General features: G+C 38.6%; 1 protein-coding gene across 1 annotated transcript in view; it reads left to right on the top strand.

Moving 5' to 3' along the window:
* The first annotated feature begins 1058 nt into the window (after positions 1-1058).
* The window catches only part of LOC139730377 (DCN1-like protein 3), a 51421-nt gene continuing 26589 nt past the window's right edge, over positions 1059-25890 (top strand). Inside the window, exons 1-2 of the mRNA XM_071641242.1 lie at positions 1059-1193; positions 14922-15014. The gene's annotated coding sequence lies outside the window, so the exon portion shown is untranslated. The remainder of the gene's footprint in view (positions 1194-14921; positions 15015-25890) is intronic.

Here is a 25890-nt window from a genome sequence, read left to right as displayed (position 1 = left end):
TTTGAATCAATTGATCATTCAATCTCTGTTTGACTTTTTTTTAACCATACGTGGCTACATGTTTGAGCTAACCAAATATTACTAAACCCACAATTGTTCAACACATTTTGAACAGCAATTAACCATTGTGATGAGAGGTTTTGAGCTTTTTGCATATTAAAAATAAGGCAATACATAATGTAAGCAATAAAAGAGTTATCTTTCTGAATTATGGACCAGAAACTAACCATCCTACATTTGACATAATTCATAATTGGATATCGTCCAAGTTCACCAGGGATCATACAAGTTGGAGTTGATTGTTTACAATCAAGAATTATTTTGCAAAATTTTATATGCAATTTCTCAGCCAAAGCACACTGAGAGTAGCCCCATATTTCACAACCATTAAAAGTCACAATGGGGAGGACCAGGCTGTCAAATAACTTAAGTTGGATATCAATGGGTAAATTAAGTCTTCTACATTTTGAAATAAGAGAATACATTGCTTTGCTAGCCTGATCATATAATAATTTCTCAGCCTTAATAAACCTTCCCTTGTAATTGAAACATATACCCAAATATGTGTATTCATATACTACTTCCAAGTTCGAACTTCCTATATGAAAGGTGGGAATCTTTCTAATTTTACCCTTTGTAAAGCTTTCGACATAGTGAGCAAAATCAAGTTTACCGTAATCGGCCTTATGCGCCCGGTACATGTCATGCTCTGTCAGTTGCGAAATCTGCTGACTACTGACAAATATGCTCACTTCCGTGATAACGCCTTATTGTTTACATTCATCTTCGCTCCGAATTTGGTCATCCTTATTTTCACATGTCATCTGGACATCTTCTATATGAACTTCATTTCATCACTTGGCATAAAATAACGTCTTTTTACCTGGTACTAGTATCCGACCAGGTAGACCCAGTACTCGTTGCCTGTCACGTGATTTAAACGTCACCTAACTTCCTGTATATTGTATGTGTATGCATGCCAGCGATATGATGCACGGGTATCATACACACGATTCGATTGTGGCACGTACACTTATTGTACCTCACCGCGGTCGGTATACGGGTCGGGTGCAACAAAAGTTGGTAGAAATGTATGGGGAATTGTTCTGAGCAATGCAGTTGCTATCGAGACACTGTGGAGAGCTACTGAAGTAAGATATTGTGGACATTTTCGAACTGACTGTCATGAAAGGGTGAGTAACTTGTGTTTGAGCAGTTTGAAATATGTCAAATGAATACTCAGTATCGTGTGTACAATGGTATCAAATGGTAACAGAAATCGTCTGTTGATTGTGGTGGGAATCACTCGCCGGATCGCCTTCATTCATTCGGGTGTAGCGTTTGACCCCTGTGCTGCCATACGTTCATTGTTCGCTATCGTGCCGAATCGTCTGGCTGCATAGTCGGAGACCTGTACGCTAAACGCGATTGGGCATGGTGCTGCTGAATTGAATTGTCGTTTCTGTGTAAACGAATCATGGTGATACTGACTGTAGGTACCGGTCGGTAACGAAATTGCAGCATTGTATTTTTGTGATTGATCTCAGATCAAACCTTCAAAGTTCAATGGCAATGCCATGCATGCTGTTGGTCTGGCCTGGAGTCAAACTTGACCCTCTTGCAAATTTTAGTTGCATTTTCCCCTTTTTCTTCATCATCATGGTATAATGGTAGCTTTATCTTTACAGGAATAATCTATGAGTTACGACCGTATGGGACAATAATTGTTACTTTTTGCATTTCTTGACGACCATTTGGTGCTGGTGAGGGTATAGGCCTAGAAGTCTACTCTGTGTAGTCCTGAGTCTCTGAGAGCTGAAGAGTCTCTGAGAGCTGAAGAGGCATGAAGAAATGGATGATTGGCTCTTCTCGTAAATGGTAGCCGTTTACTTTAGATAAATTTATAAATTGACATGCTACATGAACTGAAAATGTATGGACTTATCCCGTTGAGGACGAGTCCGGAGTATACTCGGGCAAGCTTCTATGGGAAATGTGTGATGTAGCAAAATCAAACCGTCCTCTACGGGTTAAAGACCTAAGTAATATTCTGAGGAGACAAGAACAGCCCGATTGAACTAATATTCATTCGTTGAATATCACAGAACATTTGACAAAGAATCTCGTTTGGGGACCTTTTAAAGGTTCTGAGACTGGAGAGAATTGCAGAAGGGACAGGTTAATAAAACATGAATTCATACCTTAAAAATGGGCCTTCTTTTATTAATACTAAAAAAAGGTACAGCCCATATCAGAGGGATAGTGAAACCTGGAGGGGCAAATAAGCATCGCTTTACGTCTCTACATCCAAGTAAACTCCAAATAAAGTAACCCCGAGAAAGTAGATAGTGTTTTGTCTTGTCTTTCTATTTAGATTTTAACAATAATTGACACAATTTACACTGTAGCACACACACACACAGAGGCACACAAGCAATGCAAGATGCCAGTCCTCATTAGCATAATTTATATCCACAAACACACCCCTGGTTAGACCAATGGTATCTGTCTCTTCATGGTGGGCTTCTTATCTGAAGTTGGGACATGTATGGGCAGCCCCCCCTTTCGGGCCCCCTTGGTCAGTTCACTTTTTACCATTAGAAGTAACCCTCTGTCTATTCTGTGGGAGCGCGCTTATTAAATGAATAGCATATATCCCTATTCGCATTTTTAAGAAACAGCATAACTTTTAATAGGCAACTTTAAAAGTGCATATTTCACCAGCAATAGGCTGGCATTTATACAAAATTGTATATATTATACAAAATTGTATACTAATATACATTTGTTATAAACTTTATACACTGTACAATGTAGCCCATGGTAAACTCGCACATATCCAGACTGTTCCCATGGTCTTGGGAAGATGTTTTCTTCATTCATCCTCTTTCCACAATTCACAACAGAGCGCCCTGGGGTTATGTCTTCGATGCTCATAAACAGGTGCTGGACCAGCTAGTGCATGTGCATATGTGTTTCAAATTGCTTATTTCACGCAATGGACGTGTAGCGATTTCATGGCAGTTTACATTAAAACCAATATTGTGACCGAATCAACAAAAAATGATCAATATAGACAGTAAAGTACTATTTGAGGAACCAAATTTTACCAATGGTGAGTTATTGATTGGTCGGCAGGTCCAAGTTATCGATGCATTTCAAAAGGACTTTGCATTTATCAACTCTGTAGAAATATGTTCCTGGCTCAAATGTTGTGGTTGCACTTTTTTTGACCATTTCAGTTTATGCATTTCTAACCCTATAATCAAAACAGCTCTGTGTTTATCAACTGCCAAAAACTCCCTGAAGTTGTTTGGGAACCATCAATTCTGCACCAGAAGTGAGTTGATACACATACCCAATGATATTGCATGTTGCTAATATTCCAACCATGTTTTGCTATAGGGAGATTTTTTTTTTCAACGAATGCACACAAATGTGTGTTATATTGTTTGAGATTACAATGCAATTTGCTCTCATGTCGATTGTTTTGTGGTGAATTGCAGAGACAAAGCAAAGGGTGGTATAGTTTTGGTTTAGATAGAGATTCAGGTGTTAGATTTTTGTGAGATAATTAGAAACCACTTGAATATATCAAATGTTAAAGAGCATACAATTCTAAGAGGAATTTAAAGTGTATTTGATGAAGATCAGTTTTGGAATGGCAGAGATATAAAAAAAAAGTAAAACAAAGAAGTCCTAATGAAAGGTAGGACCTACAACTGTACTTTTTGTTAGGACCTCTTTGTTTTGCTTATATCTCGGCCATTTCCAACCTGATTGTCATCAAATAAACATTTCATTCCTCCCAGAATTGTATGCGCTTTAATGTTTAAGAATAATAAGTGTTTTCTAATTATCTCACAAAAAGTTAAAACCGGAATTCCCATCTCAACCAAAACTAAACCATCCCTTTAAGGCATAGTACCCCGTTGTACCTCCTCTGGCTTTTCCTGGAAGTCATGATGTATTAGAGAGAGAGAGAGCAAGAGCGAGAACAAAGCTCATAAACACACTCATTGTCTCCTTTGGCATGGGATCACCATATATGGAGCCATTATTCAACCATTTCTCAGTTTTGGGTTATTGTTTTTATTATTTTACCTGCTCTTCGGAACAGCTGAAAACAAAGCAGATGGTTATGGAATGGGAGGAAAGAGGTTGCAGTAATAAATGCTGTGAGTATTATGTTGTATATTTTGCATATTTCCATGCAGCAAATCAGGAATTTCACAAGTGGTTAAATTTGCCCTGAACCACAACCAAGGACTGAAATTGAGGAGGACAATTCTTTCTCAGGAAGCAAATTTTATAGCAGTATCCGTCTGTGAGAAGGTAGTTGCATGCTTTACTCAGCTGCAAGTTACATGATTTATTCTTTTAATCATTTCAAGACCAAGCGAAAGAATGAATTGTTGATACAAGCACCATGTCCGAGTCATGCCATGATAGCAAAGCTTTTAGTGCATTTGCACTGTGCAGCTACAGTATGGGTCAGTGGCAGGCGTCAGTGAGACGCTAGTGTGCTGTATAAATGTTGTATGAGATGATTGTATGTTAGTTCAGGTGGTAAAATGTTGATTGTGCAGGGCACATTCTACTATGGAATGAGTTTCATGAATGTGCTCGCTATGTGTAATATGTAGGCAGATAGATGTCACACAAATTGTACCTCATCACCCAGAATTGCCATGACACTTACTACGTCTGCGAGAAACTTTCCTTTATGAAATACAGTGTTTGTTATTCTTTCCTTGTGCGGATTGAAACAGATGTGCTCTGCACTGGAACATTACGCAGTGTGTGAATCTCGTTTGTCAGTAGGTCCCTACGGATTGTGTGCAAGCAATGATGAGGTCTGCCTGCAATGTGCAGGCATTTTGTGCAGGTGTTGGTAACTACTCATGTGTGAAGCACACAACGCACTCATGTGCCATAAGGCAATGTGTCGTCGTTGTGTTGTGAATTTCTCAAAGATAAATTTGGACCATTTCTGTCGTGTATTCAAATTCTATGCAGGCTTTGTTTACAAAAGATTGCTGTAACAACCACAGAGCTTGCCGGAGGCTTGCCCCACATAGCAACAACTAATGAATACTAAAGTGTATTCCTGTTTATGAAACTTAAATGGAGGTGGCAGGTAAATAGAATGGTTCATTCACTAGACTGTAGGAAAACAAACTTCCATGAATTTTCATACATCGTGTACATTACAGAAAAGCTCTATTGACTCACATGAACTAGTTTACAATATAAAAATGACTGCGAAATATATCGCATATGAACATTACAAAAGAGATGCATTGCATTATGCTTTTTCTGAGCTTCTGTTGCTTGTCTACTGTTGATGACTTGGTTTCATGATCTGCTAACTTTTTTAATCTTTGCCTCATATCTTGTGCACGTTGTGACATTACACATAATGAGTTTCTGGCCTGTGCTTGCACTCATTCCCCTTTTCCATAATTGTGAGATATTATAGCTTTGATACAATACATGCCCAAAGATACACACAGAAACAGTAGTGCAGGTGTACTCCATCGAAAGGTGGTGTTCAAAGTTGGCTCACCCCTTAAATCATTTATCACCTGATTGTTTATAACCCAAGAGATCGGAGGACTAGGAAACTCCCCAAATTATTGATTGGCGAGTGTGGTTGCTCCAAAAATAACTAATTAGTAGAGTAGCAAATCAGCGGGCAAGACTGTCCCCTTGCCATCATTCTATAACCTAATTGAGGTAAGGAAAATTAGAAGGTGCTATGCTATAAATATAAATGCACAGGCAAATAGTGGAGCATAATTACAGCTCTCTGAGTAAGTCTCATGGGAAAAATTGCCTTATTGTTTGAAAGTCCAGTGGAAAATACACTGTACATTGATTACAGCAAAGATATTCTTTGTAAGCACATTCAAGACCAGTTGAACATCATTCAGAGTTAATACTGTTCAGTGGGTACAACATTCAGTGGGAGTGTGAATTAATGGTCATGTTAGCAGTTGACGTCCTGCCAAATGGGTATGTATTCTGAAAAAGTAATTTGTGGCATCAAAGTTGTATAATAAGTGAATGAACAAATGCTACACAAGTTTCATTTTGTTTTTTACCTTCCATAAAATACTGATGTTGAACGTCTCACTGACATTTATGCTGAACAAATGTTACTTTTCTTTACTTGCATGATTTTGCATGCAAAACTACCCCTGCAGTGCTTTATCTGAACAGACATGTTTTAACATGAAGTACGGTACTTGATACAATCTCTTCAAGAGTCATGGTAAATGTACAGTGTAGAATTGAAATTTTGCACAATGATGCACTGAGCTAGAATTAGTAAACCTATGTCTATACTTTATTTTCACACCAAAACAAACCCTAAAACCTTGTTTATCTTCCTCTGCCACTTTGCTGACACTGTATCTATGTTGAATGTACAGTATTCTGAAACCTGTGTGTAGGCACAGTAGGAATCTGTGCAAATCATTCCATTGTGGAAACTCCATATAATATGTTATATTGATAAGCACACACTGTGTAGAAGCTGTAATCATATGGGTATATTTGGGACCGTAATCCTTGCTACTTTATAGCCGGTACACGTATCTTGTCAGGATTCATGAGCCCGATTCTGGCCCTGTTTGGGAATTTCAGACACTTCCATGACTTGTCAGCAGACATGCATGTACAATGTACATGTACCTTGGCAGTGAGACCCCGTCTGGTAAATATGAGGGCAAGCCGAAAGAGAACATTAGGTTGGCAAATGGCATTTCGCTCGCGTCCAATTTTCGCTCACCGAATACAGATCAGCTGAATAGACCACTAGGTAGGGAGCGGAATCCATGGGCTCTTGAATCACAACGATGTGCTGGCTTTAAAAAGCTGCGCCCAGATCTTTTAGCGGTGAGTTCATGTTGAATTCAAAACAGTCACTGTAGGCTCATTGACTGTATCTTGTTCACTTATTTAAGCTAGGCATGAATATAAAGTTTATGCCCATACAAGTGCGATGCCAATACTTCTGAACTTCATGTGAACCGTGCAAATGACATCGTACCTCCAGAGGTATGTGATGGGGAGTAATATGAGCATTAGAGAGTAGGAGCGTGATAAAGTCTGCTCCAAGTTGAAGCATGTGGAGATTAGATAGAAATAACAATTGGCGAATTTCAGGGGGCACTCATGTTGCTCCTGAGCGTATAGAATACTCTCAGCAGTAATGAAAGATAGGTGGCTGCAGTAGGCACGTACAGTAAATGTAAAATCTCACCCACAATTTGCGCTTTGGAAAAAGTAGTGTATGAAATGTGCCACATAAATAAGTTGGACGATATTACAATTGTATGCATCCCATTGCAATGCTGGGGATGTTGTTGCCAAACTGTGTGTGCATTTAATGAAATTAATTCTGCACAGTCATTGATTTTTCCTGATTCATCGCACCTGACTGGCATGCAGAAGAAAAATAGAAAAGTGTGATCATTTCTAAAAATAGTTTTGTAAGTAGAAACAAACTGCTCATGTAAACCACACAAACACAAACTATCTCAGTGAGATAGAGACAAGAGGTCTGACCAAATTCCAAAGATTTTTGTTGGCATGAATACACTGTACCTATCTGGTAACCTTTGTACCATTTACCCATGTACCAGTCTCATAGTCCCATATACAGGTATGTCTGTGGGTAACTGGAACAGTTCATAATGTGCATTTCTTTAAATAAAGTTTCCATTATCCAACCATCTATTAAAGAATTAAAAAAAAACCTGTATTGCTGTTTGTCAGTATGAATAGTATCTATTAGTGGTATTGTCCCTTTAAAAGGAAAATTCCTCAAAATTTCATTTTTCATGAAAAGTACACATTCCATCGACTTGGGTACTGACATACAAATGTACATGTGTACATGACGATGTATGTAAAGGATAATTAATCCCCCTGTTTTCTGAAAGGGGTAAGTTAAGTGCTCCTCAGTATTATGCTGGACTAATAAAAAATATGTTGATATTTTTTCTATGTGTTGTGCATAATGATTTCATAAACTGTTGTTAGTCTCCTTCATCCAGTGATGATGGCACCAAAACTTTTGAAATTCACAACTTTTGAATTGATTACACGTAAATCTGATTCACCTCAAACTTTCACTAATGTGTTGCACTAATATTGCTGCCTTCACCCAATCCACATTCATCTTTGGATTTCGGTTTCCTTTTAAGATTTAGTATCCAAACATAAACTACACGAAATGTATCATGGTAATGTTATTAAAGTTTGCAGGATGGTTTCGTGTGTGTGTGTGTGCTTTGAGGGATTTTGTCGTGTTGACATGACCTTCCGCGGTTCACACATTAGAAAACACAATGGGTTACTTTCTATTCTTTCTTCCTGGTCTTTGCTCTTTGTTGCACCTCTCTGGAAGTCACAAGTGGACAGAAAAAGGCAGGCGACTGTGTGACGTATCCCTGTGGTATGAGTCATTATATAAACAGCCTTGTTAGCAGCATACAGTCTGGATGGGAGATAAAGAGACCACACAAAAAAAAAAAAATGCAGAAATTGCTAGCTCAGAATTCATTTTATACTGGCTTGAAGAACCATATAAAACATCCACACTAGTACAATTTTGTGATTTGAAACCAATTGTAACGTCTGTTATTGTGCTTGCCGAATGTATCATTGATATCTATTTTAGAAGTCATACATGGAAACCAATAATACATGTATGCTTCATCTTTTGCCCACTATCTAGATTTTACAGCGTTGCTAGCCATTGTGAAGTGCAGCATGTTGTAAGTCAATAAAAACCATGAAAGGGGGGGGGGGGGGGAGGAGGTTATTGGAGAAGCCTTTGCTATTTGTTTCTCAAGGCAAGGCAAATCAGTTACAACATGTAATCAGATCAAAACTCGTGAATTATTGTGAACTATCCTTGAACGGTGCAAACAAAGAAGAGACCGTGTGCAAATAAAACGCATCATGGGGAATATTTATACAAGGGACCTAATTGGAATAACATTTCCCAAACATAGTGTTGAGTGTCTTTCTTCCACAATTTCCAAGAATACTGACACTTGAGAGGCATCATGCTGTTACTGACACCATGTAAAGAGCAGCGAACTCCCCCTCAGAATTTAGTACAATGTGCTACAGAAGTCAACGCATGCACATTCGCTGTAGTTTCAACCAGACAACTTCCTGTCATCTAGTCCTTTGTTGTTCATTTTCAAAATTTGCAAAACCTTTCTTCTGATTTCCGAAATATTTTTTTGGTCTTTAATTGACAACACATTTTATACTGTATATAGAAGATTTAAGTCCCCCCTTCTCTGCAAAAGTCACAAATTTCTATATTTTTCTCATTTCGTACAGATTCATATGCATGTCAATAGCCAGTTCTACATCATCATTCTCCAATCATAAACATAGAAAGTATTATAGGTATACTGTAAAAGTGGAAATTTTCGTGCATTCTGTGCAACTGAAACTACTGCAAAAAGAAAAGTGCTCAAATATTTTTGTGTGTGATTTGTAATAATGGTTTGAATCTCTTTCATTCTAGGGAATTAAAAACACAGGAAATTATTAAATTTTCTCTGGCTGAGTGCAAAAAATTCCTCACACTACAATTTCTACTTTTACAGTCTTCTGCAGTAAAATTTAGAATTGCCAGTTTGAAGAGGAAAAGGTGATTATAATTCTGCAGCAAAATTACCCCAGGATGTGATGGGTCAACACATTCAAATTCTGAGAGGAAGAATTTCTGTTATTGGTGATTAGGGCACAAAGCAACATGTAAGGTGGTACATATGGACAATGTTCTGTTCATATGCTAGATACCTAGAGCCTTCTTTGTATGCAATTTAAATTTCTCATGAACGGAAGGCTTTCTGGGGAAGCCAAACAATGGCTTTTTATCTCGGAATGACTTCCATGGAGGCTGGTAAGAGCCACAGAACTGGTGAGTAAGTGGCCACAGGTTTTTCTCAGTGAGCAGGGCATGAGCTGTACATGTAGGGCCTACCTTCTTCCTGTGTTGGGAAAGCCTCCAAATACCAGTATCGTAGATCTACAATGTAGAATACAGGGCATGTACAGGTACCACTTTCATTGTATAAAGTAGTAAAACTGAGAGGATTTCTTTTGTGTCTAGTCTTAGGACCACATCCCACTGACTCTTTTATTGAATGGAGCATTATTCTTTAATCATTGCAATATTATCTGTCTATGGAATATGCTTTTTTTCATGTTTGCGTGTGTGTGTGTGTGTGTGTGTGTGTGTGTGTATTTGGGGGGGGGGTGTTATTAGGGTAGAGTTAGTATGGATCGGCAGATTATCATGCTATTTCTCAACTCACAGTTGCAATAATTTTGAAATAGTCGCTGGATTTCTTGTGATTTGGTGCACAATGCTGATCACACTGTTGAAAGAGATATTTGTATTCAAATATGCAAATTTGTTTGTTTCATTCTTTTTTGAATTTCTTTTTTTTTTAATTGCTTTCCTACTGATACACATTTGAATTAAAGTTTAGATCAAGCTGCCTTCTGTGAAGAAGAATTGGTGTGTTTAAATTACAGTGATTGTTGAGTGAATTTCATTGTAATGTGGACAATTACTGTACCTTCAGAGGGCAGGTCGTACAAAAGGTAATGACTAATGCTAATCTGGCTATGAATGAACTGTTATGGTGTGTTGACCAGATAAGCGGCCATTTTATGCTACATTGAGGGCATTTTTTTTTTTTTTTTGGTTGTTCGAAAGAGACCCCAGCAATGTTTCAGAAGTGGGGGCGACAACCGTTAAATCGTAAGCCGCCTGAGGGGAGAGCAAGGAATGGCTGGCGTTGTGTTGTACTGTCAGAGCCTGACCCTCCGATGCTGTCATATTCAATAGTCTGAGGTAGATGAGTCATGTCTCAGTTGTTTTTACTGGGCTGCTGTGAATGCCCCGCTCTAGGCGCTGATCACTCACTTCGCATAGGAGGGGACGGGATGGGGGGGGGGGGGGGGGGGAGGGGGAGGGGAGCGGGAGGGGAGGAAAGGAGAGGTGGTAGGGAATGCTGATGGGTCAGAATGCTGATGCTCACAGCAGTAGGAGCGGTCATACCTAGCTGAGTGCATACTCATTAGACTGATTCTTTGAAAATTAATAGACATATCAGCGGCGACCAAGAAATTAGCATCGATAGTCGTAAACCTTTCTACCGTATACCGAGAGCACAGGCAGTTCAGTACACTTAAAGATTATGTTCAAGCTGGAATTGGGGTGTAAATGTAGGCCTATGTGCAAAACGTGATAAACCGCACAACTTGACACAAGCTTTTTGAAAGATAATATAATTCCTTGCAATGAAGTCAGCAAGCTGACTGATCAGTTACTAACAAAACCATCAATTAACTCTCTTTTGACTTGTGAACCTTTTTTTTCCCCATCGTGAGGAGGAGGAGGACGACGATGACGATCGGAGTTGAAAGAATCATTGAGGCATGATATTGAGAAAAAAAAGCTAAATTATACTATTGAAGTGCAATTTCACACCAAGTTCAGAATAGATTCTATGAATGCATTGAAATCAGATGCACAGAATGGTACAAGTATCATTAAAATTTGCACAAGAAGATTAAAGAAGGTTGATGAATTCCAAACTTTCTCAGGTTTTTACTATTATGGTGGTATTAGTTGAAACCACAATGCAGATTATGCTGGTAGCTGAGATAATGATTTCATGAACTCACAAAGTTCTCACCCATGAGATTGTGCAAAGAAATCATGTACAGGTCATGTTTGGGTTGACGGCTACTACAGTGTAGTGTAGGCCTACATCCTTTAGCCCCATCAAAAGTCATCGTAACTCAGAGGTTATTGCAACAGAGCATTTATTATGTATTTCATGTGAAGGCCATTGTATCTTTAGGGTGTCCATCCATCCCTCTGTCAGCCCCAAGTACTGTTAAGTGTTATCATAATGGATTTTCTTGATGTCTTTATACCCAGTTATACCACTTGAGGAATTAGTAATTAGATTTTGGCAAAATTCCTCAAGAACACCAAACTTGGGCTGAAAATATATGTTTTAGCTGTAATTTCATCTGAGAATGTCTTGTGATGGTATAAACTGTACTTTGGTAGGCAGGGTACATTGTATCATTTATATCCGTTAATAATATTCCTGGGTAAGACTCAGTGATCAACAATGGCAGGCCTAAAGTGACAGGTTAGAATTGTAAGTCAAGGTCAAAGCTATTATATTCAGTACTGTAAAACATGATATATTCGCGGCATGAAAATTTCGCGAATTGAAGCCGACAGCCGTTCTCGCAGCATGAAATTTTCGTGAATTGCCACCGGCATCCAGTGCATATTGTGTAGGCAAGAACTTTCGCGTGCATTTTAATTTCGTGAATTTTGGCGCTCGAGAAATTCACGAAATTAAGATGCACGCGAACATTCCTCATTTTACAGTATTCAAGGTCAAAGGTATTCATGGGATGTTGACATTTGCGAAACCAGATTTCCAAACTTGAGCATTGTTATTATATTTAGCCCACAGATTTTGTTAGAATTCACTTACATGTAGTTTGCATTTAAAAGGCAAGGCTATACCAGTGATGTGTGCATTTGACGTGATTTCTCAAATGAGGTAATCATGTCTGGCAAAAGACATTCCACATTTGGACGACAATTGAATTGAATTGAGCTGAACTGAATTTAATTGAATAGGTGTGCTGACTTCCAACTCATTTAATTTTAGTCTGAAGTCAGCTTAGGTAATATTGCAATTGTGATAGAAAAATACAGAATATCATCTCCCCCCCCCCCCCCCCCCCCCCCCAAAAAAAAGGATGATGATGAGGAACAGATTGAGGAGATGAAGAAATTATTGTTTTAACATCTCATTCTCAATGTAATGGCAAAAAATGAGCCGAGGATGGTGGGTGAAGTTGGTAAAAATTGATTTTGATGTTCCTGGATAATCAGCAATATAGGGAGCATAGTGCATGAATATTGCCCAGTAATATCCGTGCATTCAAAGCCTGTTCAGTATGTGCTCCAAGTTTATGATAGGAATGAATCTGGACAGAATGCGCTGGGACATATCATATGACCCAAATTGATTAGAGACAGGAAATCAGGTAGAACCTGTCGTGGAGCCACAAAACTTTAATCAAAAGACCAAGAAATATATAAATATAGAGCATATTTTAGAAGTCTTGGGGAGGGAAATAAACTTGTGGTATTGATAAAATTGGATATGACATTCGCTGATTATAATTATATTCAATCTCTATATTGTAGTATTATCAGACGAGAAAACTGAGACAAACTTTCTGTAGTGATTCTCACTACAGATAACCGCAGAGCTCTGTTTGTAAATCTAATATTATATACAGTTGACCTGGAATGATAAAGATTCGCACATGAAACAATAGTTACATTCAGACGGTGATCCTTAACTTCGAGGATAAGCTTGAGTTTAGTATGGGGCGCCAAGTGTTGCATGGTCTCTTTCGTCACAAAATCAGTCATTTCGTGACGAAATTGTTTTTTCGTTCACAAGTGACATCATCAATTTCATCAGTGATTGACAGAATTGTCATTTCGTGATGAAATTTATGTCACTAGTCAACGAAAAACAATTTCGTCACGAAATTGTCATTTCGTGACAAAAGAGATCATGTGACATGTGATGCCCCATACATAATATGAGCTTGTCCTCGAAGTTAAGGATCACCGTTTGCACATTAACTATACATTGTAATGATGCATATCATCATTTTCACCCAATGCTGCACACTGGCACTGGTTCTACGGTCCCTGACCAATAAAAATTATTTTCGGACCAGTAAAGAATGGAAAAATTGGATACCTACTGGTCTGACAGACAGGTCTGACCAGTAAAAAAATCGGCTAGTGGGCAGCCCTGCTTGTACCATTTGAAAAGACTGTTGAATTGAAGCTAACAGGAAACTGTTGTCAAAAAAATTATGACTCAGTATTCCTAGTATGCATTATGTAGGCTTTGTTGTTGTTGTTGTTGTTGTTGGGGGTGGGGTTCATTTGTTACTGTATAATACTTCCCTTTGTCTGAAGTTGTCTTTGCTTGTAAACAACAGATCATATCTTTCTGACTAGTGTGAATTACACTGTATTTGACTTCTGTCAACAGTTACATTTGTCATTATGTGCAGTTTATCAGTAGTCAATTCCCTTCCACCTTCAATACATTACTTTTAGAATACCATTATGATTTTTTCTTTTTCTCTGTGCAAACCTATTTTTATGAGAAGTTGAAAATACATGAACTTGAACTCTATGTGTAGGTAGTACAGCATGTTTTATGTGCATAAATGTGTTGTTTTTCACTTCAAGTGAAGCTATTCTTGATGATTACATTTCATTTGCAAACAACAACAGTGTACACTGGAGAAAAGATTGTAGCATTCATTCTGTGGTAATATGCAGTTATTTATTGTAAAACTTCATACATTTGCAGTGTACACATACATGTAATTTCATTCTTTTAAAATTGTATGTTAATAATTGAGCAAAGAAAACAGGAGTCCATCGGTTGGAGTCTTCTTTCTTAGCTCAATTATTCACTTACAAATAGAGTACAATGTACATTTCAGTTTCCCTTTGTTTGCTGTTAAAATTAGTTTGAAATAAGCTGGAAACCCATAAAATGTACATGTATTGCGTGTCCAGTGTAAGAGTTTGCTCGACATATTCTGGCATCGCAGTTGTGTAGCAGATGTATCACAGTTGTAGTGTACCTCGGTTATCATCTTAATTCCGTAACACTGAGTCATGTTTTGGCTTGAAAGCTGCATGCTGGATTTGAAAGTAAGTGTGATGTGGCATCTTTTGTAATACAATGTATACTATGTGTGTTTTCCATCTGTTTATCTTCTTGGCACAGATTACAACATGGATGATATCGTATGGGTGCCATGGTGATACTCTTGTAGGGAAACAAGGACTGAGGGAGACCAGCACCAACCATCTTGCATAGGTATGAGTGTATAAGAATGGGATATGTGTTTAGTGTTAGTGTTAGTGTTAGTGTTAGTGTCAGTGTGTGTTGGGGGGGGGGGGGGGAGGAGCGCCATGATGATACACTCATAGGGAAACGAGGACTGTGGAAGATCAACACCGACCATCTTGCATCTAGGTATGAGTGTATAAGAATTTGATGTGTGTTAGTGTCAGTGTCAGTGTTAGTGTTAGTGTCAGTATCAGCGTGTGTGTGTGTGGAGGGGGGGGGGGCACCATGATGATACACTTGTACTGAAACAAGGACTGTGGAAGACCAACACCAACCATCTTGCTTCTAGGTATGAGTATAAAAATTGGATGTGTGTTTAATCATGGAGGTAGAAAAGAGATCTCTTTTCTACCTCCGTGGTTTAATAATAGAGTAGGTGTCAGTGTCAGTGTGTGTGTGTGTGTGTGTGTGTATGTATGTATGTGTGTGTGGGGGGGGGGTGCCATGATGATACACTTGTAGGGAAACAAGGACTGTGGAAGACCAACACCAACCTTCTTGCATAGGTATGAGTGTGTACACGTACAACACAGTTTACAGTGTTTGTGTCTGTTTTAGTATTAGTGTCTTTGTCAGTGTCAGTGTCATTATCATTGTGTATGAGTGTTATGGTGATACACCTACAAGTACAAAGTGTATAGGTACACAAGGATTGAGGGAGACCAGGTATGAGTGTGTAAGAGTTGTAGGTGTGTTGTAGGTGTCGACTGTGCATATTTAAAATGTATGTGTGTGTGGTGAGAATATGTTGGGGGGGGGGGGGTAGTAACTATGGTAGTATGGGGGAGGGGGAGGGGTTTGTTGAGTTTTGTTAAAAGTGGGATGGTTTGTGTTTTAATTTTTGCTGAGTATTGCTGTGCTGGATCGCTCTGTATATCAATCTTGTAATTGATCTAATAGTGGTCGAGATATTTTGGCAGAATCTTCTGATTTTTGGATTAGACGATCCAGACATGAGCTGCTCTTTTTGGTCTTGTTCATATTGCCAGCCATCTGTAAAGTCTATGCCTGGCATATATGAACTTTGATAGGCAATGGCAAAGGGCACATTATACACTATACTTGCTGATCATGTGAGCATCTGAGCATGTATGTTTGCGCATTGCAATAATTTGCATTGCGTTGCCCGACAAGGAAAAGAAAAAGGTGTATTTGCCAAAGCGGTGTGGATGCCGAAAAATAATACAGCGGTCTGTGTGGACATAGTGTTCCATTATTCACGGGCAAAGGCCAATGTCCTTGAGATGGAATGGTCCAATCACAAATAGAGCCATACCTAGTGATGTTTTGTGTTTCCCCTTTCGTCATGTAACACTGCACATAGGTAATGTTCTGCAACACACTTCACAGTCTGTTCAGTTTTTTGTGATCTAGTCCATCCCAAAATGACAGCAGGGAATAATTTTCCTGGTATCGCATCGCAATCTGCTATGCATTTTTACAACACTGCTACACAAACTAACTTTTGCGTAGCAGTTTTCTTCCATAGAAGTGTACAGGATAACATTTAAAATATTGTTCATCAGCTGAAATTGCTAATCAAATTTGAGTTGGAAAATTATTCCCTGGACAGGCAATGTACACAAAACGTATAATGAAGTTAAGATTCAATGGATTGGGTGTGGTGACTATTAAACAATGATGTATATTCAGGCACATTGTGTTCTGAACATACAAAATGGATACACCCCATGTGTGTACCACAAACTTGTGTGGAATTGTGTTTGTTATTACACCTGTACTTCATGAAGTAAGTGATGAAGTTTATTTCTCCTCTACCCAGTACATTGTGACAAGAACATACCCATGCCACATACATGTACATATACCATCAATTTGATGAGAATTCTACTCTACTTCATTTAATTCAATAATTTCTGACTGAAGCAGTGTATCCAACTTCTTTCTCTTCAAACACCCAAAAAGTGTGTGAAAAATTCTACAAACTAGGATTTATATGTGACCGTGCATCACAAAACGCACAGAAAGTCGCCAGACATGAAATTTTAGTTAAGAGCATATTCTAAAAGAGCAGACCTTAAGCTTTAAAATGATGTATAAATCAAGTCAAATGGACTCTCCTAAACCTATCTAAATATTGTAAAGAAAACACACTCAGAAAAAGTGTGAACTGAGAAAAGAAGCTCTGAAGTACAATGTCTATTCAAGCGCTAAATCTTTACCAAGCCATGCTGACTGTGCAATGAATGGGACAAAAAACAGGATGTAAACCATCAGAGTAACAACAATGAAGGGATTATAAGATTAAACTAAAATTGAGCGTGCCTTATTAACACATTCTGTTCATAATTGATGCCAACCTTCAAAGCAGCAGCGTCATCCTTTCAAAAGTTATTAGAGTTGAAAGTGAAGAGTGTGTACAAGGTTTTTAAGAAATGAAAAGGGGACTCTAAAAACACACCTAATCACACTATTCTTCCAAAAAGTGTTCAAGATAAACTGCTAAAAAACACTCTTTCCTGTCCGTTTTATGATCCCAAATCTTAGCACAATGTAGAAGGAGACTTGCTCTTTCAGAAAACATTAAAGAGTCAAGATCGGTATTATAGGTTGACCCATTTCACCTGTGTTTAGTCCTCACACAAAATCAGTGTGTGTGACTTTTTGTTCGTGTTGTGGTGCGCGGTCACATATTTTCCTTCAAGCATACTTTCATGCACACACATGCACTCATGCACACTTTTTTCCTCACTAAATCTTTTGTTTTATTTCATCAAATTTACATAATTTTACATATAATCGTACAAAAGTAGATGAGTCTTTTTTTTTCTTCAAATTGAATTACTACACACAACCAAAAATTAGACATTTCATGTGTGTCCATTGTTACACAGAAATCAAATGAGTGGTTCAAGGAATTTTATATAATGCAATACATGAAGGCGAAACATTGATACTAAAAATTAAATGAACACACACGCTATCATTGTACGCACAGAGGAACTACAATGTAACTAGTGAAAGGTTCTGTCAATTGGTAAATAAAGTCTGGGTCAAGTGAATGCATATATGTACTGCCAAGAATACGGTTTTAGCAATATCCTTGTCTGGATGACCTCAACTCAGGTTCTGTGATTTTCCAGGAATAGCAAAGTGCGTACACCTCTGCTCAAAACTGACCTCACCTTATTGTGAGAGTTTGCCACCCCCTCATGCCCATAGACTCCCCTGGAAGTTGGCTTGATCATCTGAAAATTTTCAATGCACACAAGTTCTGTTCACATATACCCAAAATTAACAGATTTTGAAGATTAGTTTTTGCAACCTGTAAGTTTTGCAACCTTTGAATGCAAACACATTTAATTTTTGTGTTTAGATACAAAAAAAAAAAACAACCCAACAAAACAAAACAAAAAATGGTGAACTCTGGTGATAGGCATTGCAAGTGCCAAAATTGGTCTAGCCTGATTTTGGTTTTTATGCCTCTGTCATGAAGTGTTGACGGAGGCATGTTTTTGTGCTGTCCATCTGTCCTTTCGTCTGTCCCGCCGTCCTTCCATCCGTCCATAATCAATAATTTTGTGTAAATTAAACCAGTAATAAAATCTACATGCATGGACTGTTTTCTGCCGAAGACTAAGAAGTCTTCAAATTCAAGAGCATCCATTTAAAGTGCATAGTACATTGATGGGTTTGTTCCAAGAATGTGTCATTTTACACATTCAGCATCAACCCTTTTTATCTGTCACTTGAGATAAAGTGTTCAAATGTAAGTAGAGTTAATATGACAGGAGGATGTTTACCCAGAGTTTTTTTATGACAGGTGTTATGGATTTAATTAGAAAGAGGATGTAAATATAGAGAGGAACAGAAACAGGGGCCAAGGAAGATGAGTTGACAGGGGATTCCAGGAAAGTCCTTACGGAGGTTGATTTCCAGGTGGTGGCAGCATGCAGCAGTTGGTATCACAGGCCCAAGTTTTACATACAGTTGTATTTCCAGGTGGGAATCATACTGAAACTTGGTACTGGCCCAATGAAATATTCGTGCAACATTTCACATGTTTTCACAAGTAATGGCATTATGATTAGTTACTGGTATTCCATTTTTTTTTTTTTTCATTCCGCTATGATAGATGTTGATCTCAATAAAATTTTACCCAGAAGCTACCTTGGAAAAGATACCATTACATGTTGTATTCATTACCTTTTATCCAGTCCAAAGAAAACCTGATGTGGGTGACTACAAACTGTATGTTGAATTAAAGGACAAGTTCACCGTCATGTACATGTGGATTGAGTGAATGCAACAAAATTAGTAGAACACATCAATGAAAGTTTGAGGAAAATCTGACAATCCCTTCAAAAGTTATGAATTTTTTAAGTACCAGTTGGATCTGCGCAATTACTGCTGGATGAGAAGACTACTGCAGTGTGTGATGTCACATGCGTACAACGATATAATGAAAATATAAAGAGAATTTCACAAAATTTTACTTTTTGAATAAAGTGCACATTTCTTGGACTTGTTACTGATCATGTATGTTAAGGATAATATTATTCCCCTTGTCTTCTGAAAGAGAGAAGTCATGTGCTTTTTTGTTATGTGAGAAAAGTGAAAATAAGGTAAATTTTCTTTATACTTTCTTTATCGGGTCATTGTACTCATGTGACATCACAAGCTATAGTAGTCTTTTCATCCAGCCGTGACTGAGCAGAAACTTCAAAAATTCATAACTTTTGAACGGATTGTCGGATTTTCCTCAAACTTTCACTGATGTGTTCTACTAATATTGCTGCATTCACTCAACCCACATGTCTATGAAGGTGAACTTGTCCTTTAATGAAAACAAAAATCCAGACTTGCTGCTAGACAGACATAAGTTCCTGTCCAAAGTCGTAATTATGCCTAAAGACACCCTTTAGTACGTGGGAGTATGATAATTTATGGTTGAAGCTTGAAGAAGCCACACAACAGTGTCCTCTGGTGCACGGGATGTGCATACAATATGTACAATGTATTCTCATTGTCTGGTAGAAACTACAAGATATTTGTGCCTTCACAGACTTCTACACATTCTATCTATGATTCTCCAGGATAGAGTCTTTCTTAACAAAAAGGATGACATTGTACTAGAATTATGATGTTGTTTCATTTTAAACTAGAGAGGGGCCGTCAAAGGCGGCAGACCCACGCCTAAGTACAAAGTCGGGGTAAACATAATGTGCATTCGGTCATCTACCAGAATTCGGCCACTTAATTGCCAGTGTGCTTTATCACCAGCCAGTGAGTTCTACCAAAGATCGTACACTGAAGTGTACGATCTTTGGTTCTACAGTCACATCACACGCAAATCACATAATTACACATACGGTATTAACACTCATTCACGTACAGGAAAGTCCTTAAGTCTCCTCCAAAAATCCATCGAAAATCCCAAATTCCACCGTCAAAAGTGCAGAATCGGAACTTTTCCAAGCGCGCGCGAATTAAGTCCAGTTTTAAGAGTATTGTCTACGCGACGGGTCACGGAAAAAGCGCTAAAAATCGAGAAATACGCCGTTTTCTTGCGGGATATTTTGATTATAGCAAGCCGAGAGTGTGATGATATCAAAGGTCGTATGAGTGTACGATCTTTGATGGTATCCACAAAAGCAAAAAAGAAAAACAAAATTTACGTACCCCCTAGGCAATTACCCCTATGATTAGTGTCTACGGGAATTATTCAATGCAAGGGTTGAATGCAAATGTCTACTGCACCAGTATTCGGCCACCAACGAGCGCCGCAACGTCCCCGGTGCAATTTTGCACCAACAGTGTAGAGCGCGATGCATTTTCAGCGGCCTTGCACGCGCATTGACATTGAGCACGCATATCGTGCAGTGTGACTGCGACCGAGCAAAATGCTCCTCCAACGAAAAAAACAATCAATGTTAATTTGAAAAATCATCAAATATCAAAGGTCGTATGAGTGTACGATCTTTGATGGTATCCACAAAAGCAAAAAAGAAAAACAAAATTTACGTACCCCCTAGGCAATTACCCCTATGATTAGTGTCTACGGGAATTATTCAATGCAAGGGTTGAATGCAAATGTCTACTGCACCAGTATTCGGCCACCAACGAGCGCCGCAACGTCCCCGGTGCAATTTTGCACCAACAGTGTAGAGCACGATGCATTTTCAGCGGCCTTGCACACGCATTGACATTGAGCACGCATATCGTGCAGTGTGACTGCGACCGAGCAAAATGCTCCTCCAACGAAAAAAACAATCAATGTTAATTTGAAAAATCATCAAAATACGGGCCAGTTTGTGATGACGGAGAACGAACTTTCATAAATCTAGAAGGACATAGTCCCTCAAATAGGCCTAAACGTAAATTTCGGAATTCTTACGAACATTTGAGCAGCGAAGTCGGATCGTTGGGGAGTTTATGTCTTCGTATGGTAGCGGAAAATCGCAAAGTGAGAAACGGGAAATTTTCGGAATGGTCACTATACCATGGGGTCAAAACTTCAAGGTCACACAGAATTTGCAAGGGTCAACCGATTATCACCAAAATCTAATCGATTCTTTCCTGTCATTATCCAAACATTCCCTGAACATTTCGGGCAAATCCGTTTACCCGTTCTCTTGTTATCTTGTACACAAACAAACAAACAAACAAACAAACAAACAAACAAACAAACAAAAAAAACAAAAAAAAACAAACAAACAAACAAACATACGGAACCCTTTACATAACCCCCTGCCGATTTTCATCGGCGTGGGTAATTATAAACTGTGTCACATTATGCACAAATGTAGGTAACCCCCTCCTCCCTTTGCATACCCCAAACGCAACATTATTCACTTCCTGATTTTTAGCACTTCCCAACTCTGAAAGACATCATACTCTATAATTGTAATATGTATACTGCGCATGCATACACGTGTACATAAAGAGGATGGTAATACAATGTACATCCGTATCATGTCTGGTAGTCTGGAAAGATTCACAGACAGAAACGACGGTCTGTATGCTAGTGTTCAACATTTTGTTGTGTCAATTTCCGGAACATAGCTCTTTTCCCTCGAAACTGCAAAGCGTGTCGGATGAATATCAGTCTTTCCAGGAACTCATTGATTTGGCTACTTGATATGGTGCCCATGCACAATCTACATTAAAATATATTAAGGGAGATTTTCAGAAACAGAGGCTGTTTCCTAGTTTATTTTATGCAGTTAAAAGAAGTATCCAGAACAGCTAGCTGTGGATTAAAGAATTCTTGATTCTGTGGTGGGGAAGGTTGCCATACGGACTTGACCCATTTCTGCCGAAATCGCAATCAGTCTTTGATACCCAAGGACTACAAAAAAAAAAGAAAAAAAGAATCAATTTGTGTGTGTGTGTGTGTGTGTGTATGGAAAAAGGGGTTTCCCTGTGCTCAGTGATGATGCATAGTGTACAACTTGTAGGCAGTATTGTACATGTTGCGGGTCTGTTTTGCAGGTTAAATGGGTACGTTATATAGGCCTACATGCAATGGACAGAGAAGAAACCTCACTTTTATTTCTTTTTAAGAGTGATTCATTCATATGGTACAGCCTTTCTCTGTAGTATGAATGAGACAGGTGAATGTTGCAAGTAGAGGCTTTAAAGGTAGGGGATATCTTTTACAGACCTCCCAAAATGCAGCAAAACATTAGATATGAACCTCAGGGGACTTGTTTAGGCCACTGCTGAGAAATTTGGAAGTCAACAATTATCTACAATTTCAATAATGCACAAAACTCAACTACTCAGTAGTTCTGTGTGTCAGCCACACTTAAGCCTTTTTGTTGCAGTCTTCTGTATTTTTTATCTATAAACACAAATCTAAAAGTATAAGAGCTGATGTATAAACATATAGAGTGTGTGGCAAGAATGTATATAGAAATGTTTGTAAGTTTTGATGAACTTTCTTCACAAAATATACCAGTACATGATGGACACACATGCAGTGCATGGGTCTGCAAAGGTACCCTAGTAATGTACTGGAATTTATGGTGAGCCCCGAAAAAAATTCAATTTAAAATCTAACGGTCAATAAAAATGTACTAAATGTTACCTTCCACTTTCAATACTTTATGGGAGTTTCTAAAATGATACTCTCTTCAACATACCACTGTATTTATACAACTCTTCATTTAAGGCATGCAAATGGGATTCCCTACCTTTAAAGTCTTTCAGTCCGTGGGCAACATATTTAGACCTACAATTGTACATGATACGTACAAATCTGTAGCTCCAGAGAGGGATATGTTAGAAGGGGAAGGGGGTGAAAATACTCCCCTAAGCTGGAAGCTGGGCTACCAAATGAATGTTGCCGAACAAGCCTACATTTCCTTCCAACACCCCCCCCCCCCCCCTCACTGATTATGTACTTGTCTCTTTTTTGTTCTGTTGTTTTTGCTTGCTTGTTTGCTGGTTCTGTCTGAAGGCACAGCTTCCTCGAAAGTGCGAAAGGATCAAAACAATTTGGCGGTTGCCCGAGATTAGTGATTAGAGCCAAGAGTGCAGCTGAATTTGGCTTCCTGATTATGGGCTTCTCCTTGCAGCTTGCAGCATGTACAACATACTTTTTTGTGCTGGTGCCGTTGATTACGCAGATCAAAATTACAATCAATCAGTGCTTCTCCTGCAACGACTTTGGTGCACCAAGCAAATTACCTTGTCTGCCACATTTATTTTCCACTTACAGAGCTGTACTTATGACTACGTTCATTCTGTGGGGACTGTGCTAGGCGCCTAGTCTAAAGACATGCAGCCCACTTTTTTTTTTCAAAATTTTTTAGCCCTCCATGGACTATTTCATTGTCTTAATGTCATCATAGCACAAGTCAAAATATTCAACCATAATCTCATTTTTTTTTTCCTTAGCATTTCTCTTGCTAACATTTACACAAACAAATGTTGGAGTGACTGCCACTTTAAACTTAACTTGTTTGAGAGTACTCGATACAGAATAAATAGGCCCTATGTTTGTGTCTCTCATCTGCATAATATTCAGTATTTTTTCTCTTCATAGAGTTAAACCTAGGGACTTTGTTTTTTAACTCTTGTACAGCCCACTTTTGCCACTGGAGTTGTATCATTGAGAACCAAATGCAGAAAGTCGGTACCAAAAAAATCAAAATCCCAGAGGTTGGCTGATAGATACACTGTACACTGTACAGACATTTGAATCTTCTCACTCTATTTCCACACTCGTGTGGTGCTTACTGCCGAATTCCATAGGCATGCACACCGCCTACTTGATCTTGAACATGGCATCCACTTGCCTGGCATATGCTATCTGATGCCCTGACTTTTGGTAAAATGGGTCTGTGTGGGGGAGACTAATATAGAGTTGAGCTCTCAAGATTCAAAGGCCACTCCAAGTATGACAAGTCAATGACCTGTAACTCCTGTTCAGTGCGAATTGCGAATTCCCCTTTGCCCCAGCCAGCTTCTGGAGTTGCGAAGAAAGAATAGTGGCCTTGGAATAACATCCCATTATTCATTCCATTTGAAGACAGCTTAACCAGGTGAATTTCTTTGAAGCAGGATTGTATTCCTCCTGAACATATTACAGCCAGAGTATCGAGTGAACATACAAGACATGTATCAAATAACATGAAGAGACATGATTTCATCCCTAGAAGTCATCTTCCAGCTTTGAATAGTGTTGTGCGCTACCCTTACAAAAGCTTTGTGAAAACGCTTTGCAAGGGATGTGTCAAATTTAATACTTCTATTGTGTGATTGTTTTCTTTGCAACATACAAATATTATTAAATTGGTAGCAGAACCTTTGTGAAAACTCTTTGCCAGGGATGTGTCAAATTTAATACTTCTATTGTGTGATTGTTTTCTTTGCAACATACAAATTTTAATTGGTAGCACGCATCAATATGATGCTTTCTTCTTTTCTTATACTACAAATGATGCACAGGATAGAGTGCGTTAGTGGAGATGTAGCACACTCGAGGGTATTTACAATTGTGAAACATGCACGAGGCGAAGCCGAGTGCATGTTGCACTACATTGTAAATACCCGAGAGTGAGCTGCATCTCCACTGACGCCACGAAATAATCCTGTGCATCATTTGTTTTATAAAATGGGTCGAAAACTAACAGCATTTTTCATGTACCTTTGTGGGTCAATACCAGTCAAAGAGTCAAGATGTCCGAAGATGTTCGTCCCAAACATTTACACACGTCGCACTCGGAAATCCCGCACATATACTTGAAAGTACTGTACGTAAAATGTATAAGAGTATACGTACGCCACACATGTTATGCACGCAAGAAAGGCCGGCCGGCAGCCCGAACTAGAAGTTGTTTACAGGATTGACAGCATGTATAGTAGCGCGCGATGCACTTGTAACAACTGATTGAGTGCGCACTGCTAGTGTAAACATTGTGACGTCAGGCCGCGCATGTTAGTGAGAAATTGATGCATGCACACGTGACTCATTTCAGCGCTTCCAATTGGCTACATTCTTTAACCCATTTTATAAACACTTTTAATAAACAACTTTCGGTAAGGCTAACTGACATAATGATGTCCAGTGTGGAATATCTACACCAAAGAATTTAATTTATGTAGACTGTACATAATGTACATTGTATAAAAAAGACACTTTTTTTTCCGCCCGAGAATGATATCAAGAATGTACAATTTGTACTATCTTGAAGCAGAAAAAAAAAATGAGACAGAAATGGCTCAACTGTCTTTAAATTAAACAGGTGTGCAGCATCTATTACAAAGGTAGAAATGCATTCTCTCAAGTCATAATGCAGGATTATTGATTTTTATGCCTCCGCCACGAAGTGGTGCCGGAGGCATTATGTTTTCGGGTTGTCCGTCCGTCCGT

This window comes from Diadema antillarum, unplaced genomic scaffold, assembly GCF_040938485.1.
Source record: "Diadema antillarum isolate AM-2024a unplaced genomic scaffold, OU_Dant_1.0 seq00000304_RagTag, whole genome shotgun sequence".
In the NCBI taxonomy this organism is placed as follows: Eukaryota; Metazoa; Echinodermata; class Echinoidea; order Diadematoida; family Diadematidae; genus Diadema; species Diadema antillarum.
The sequence above is the reverse complement of the archived record's forward strand: the minus strand, read 5'-3'. Positions and strand labels throughout refer to the sequence as shown.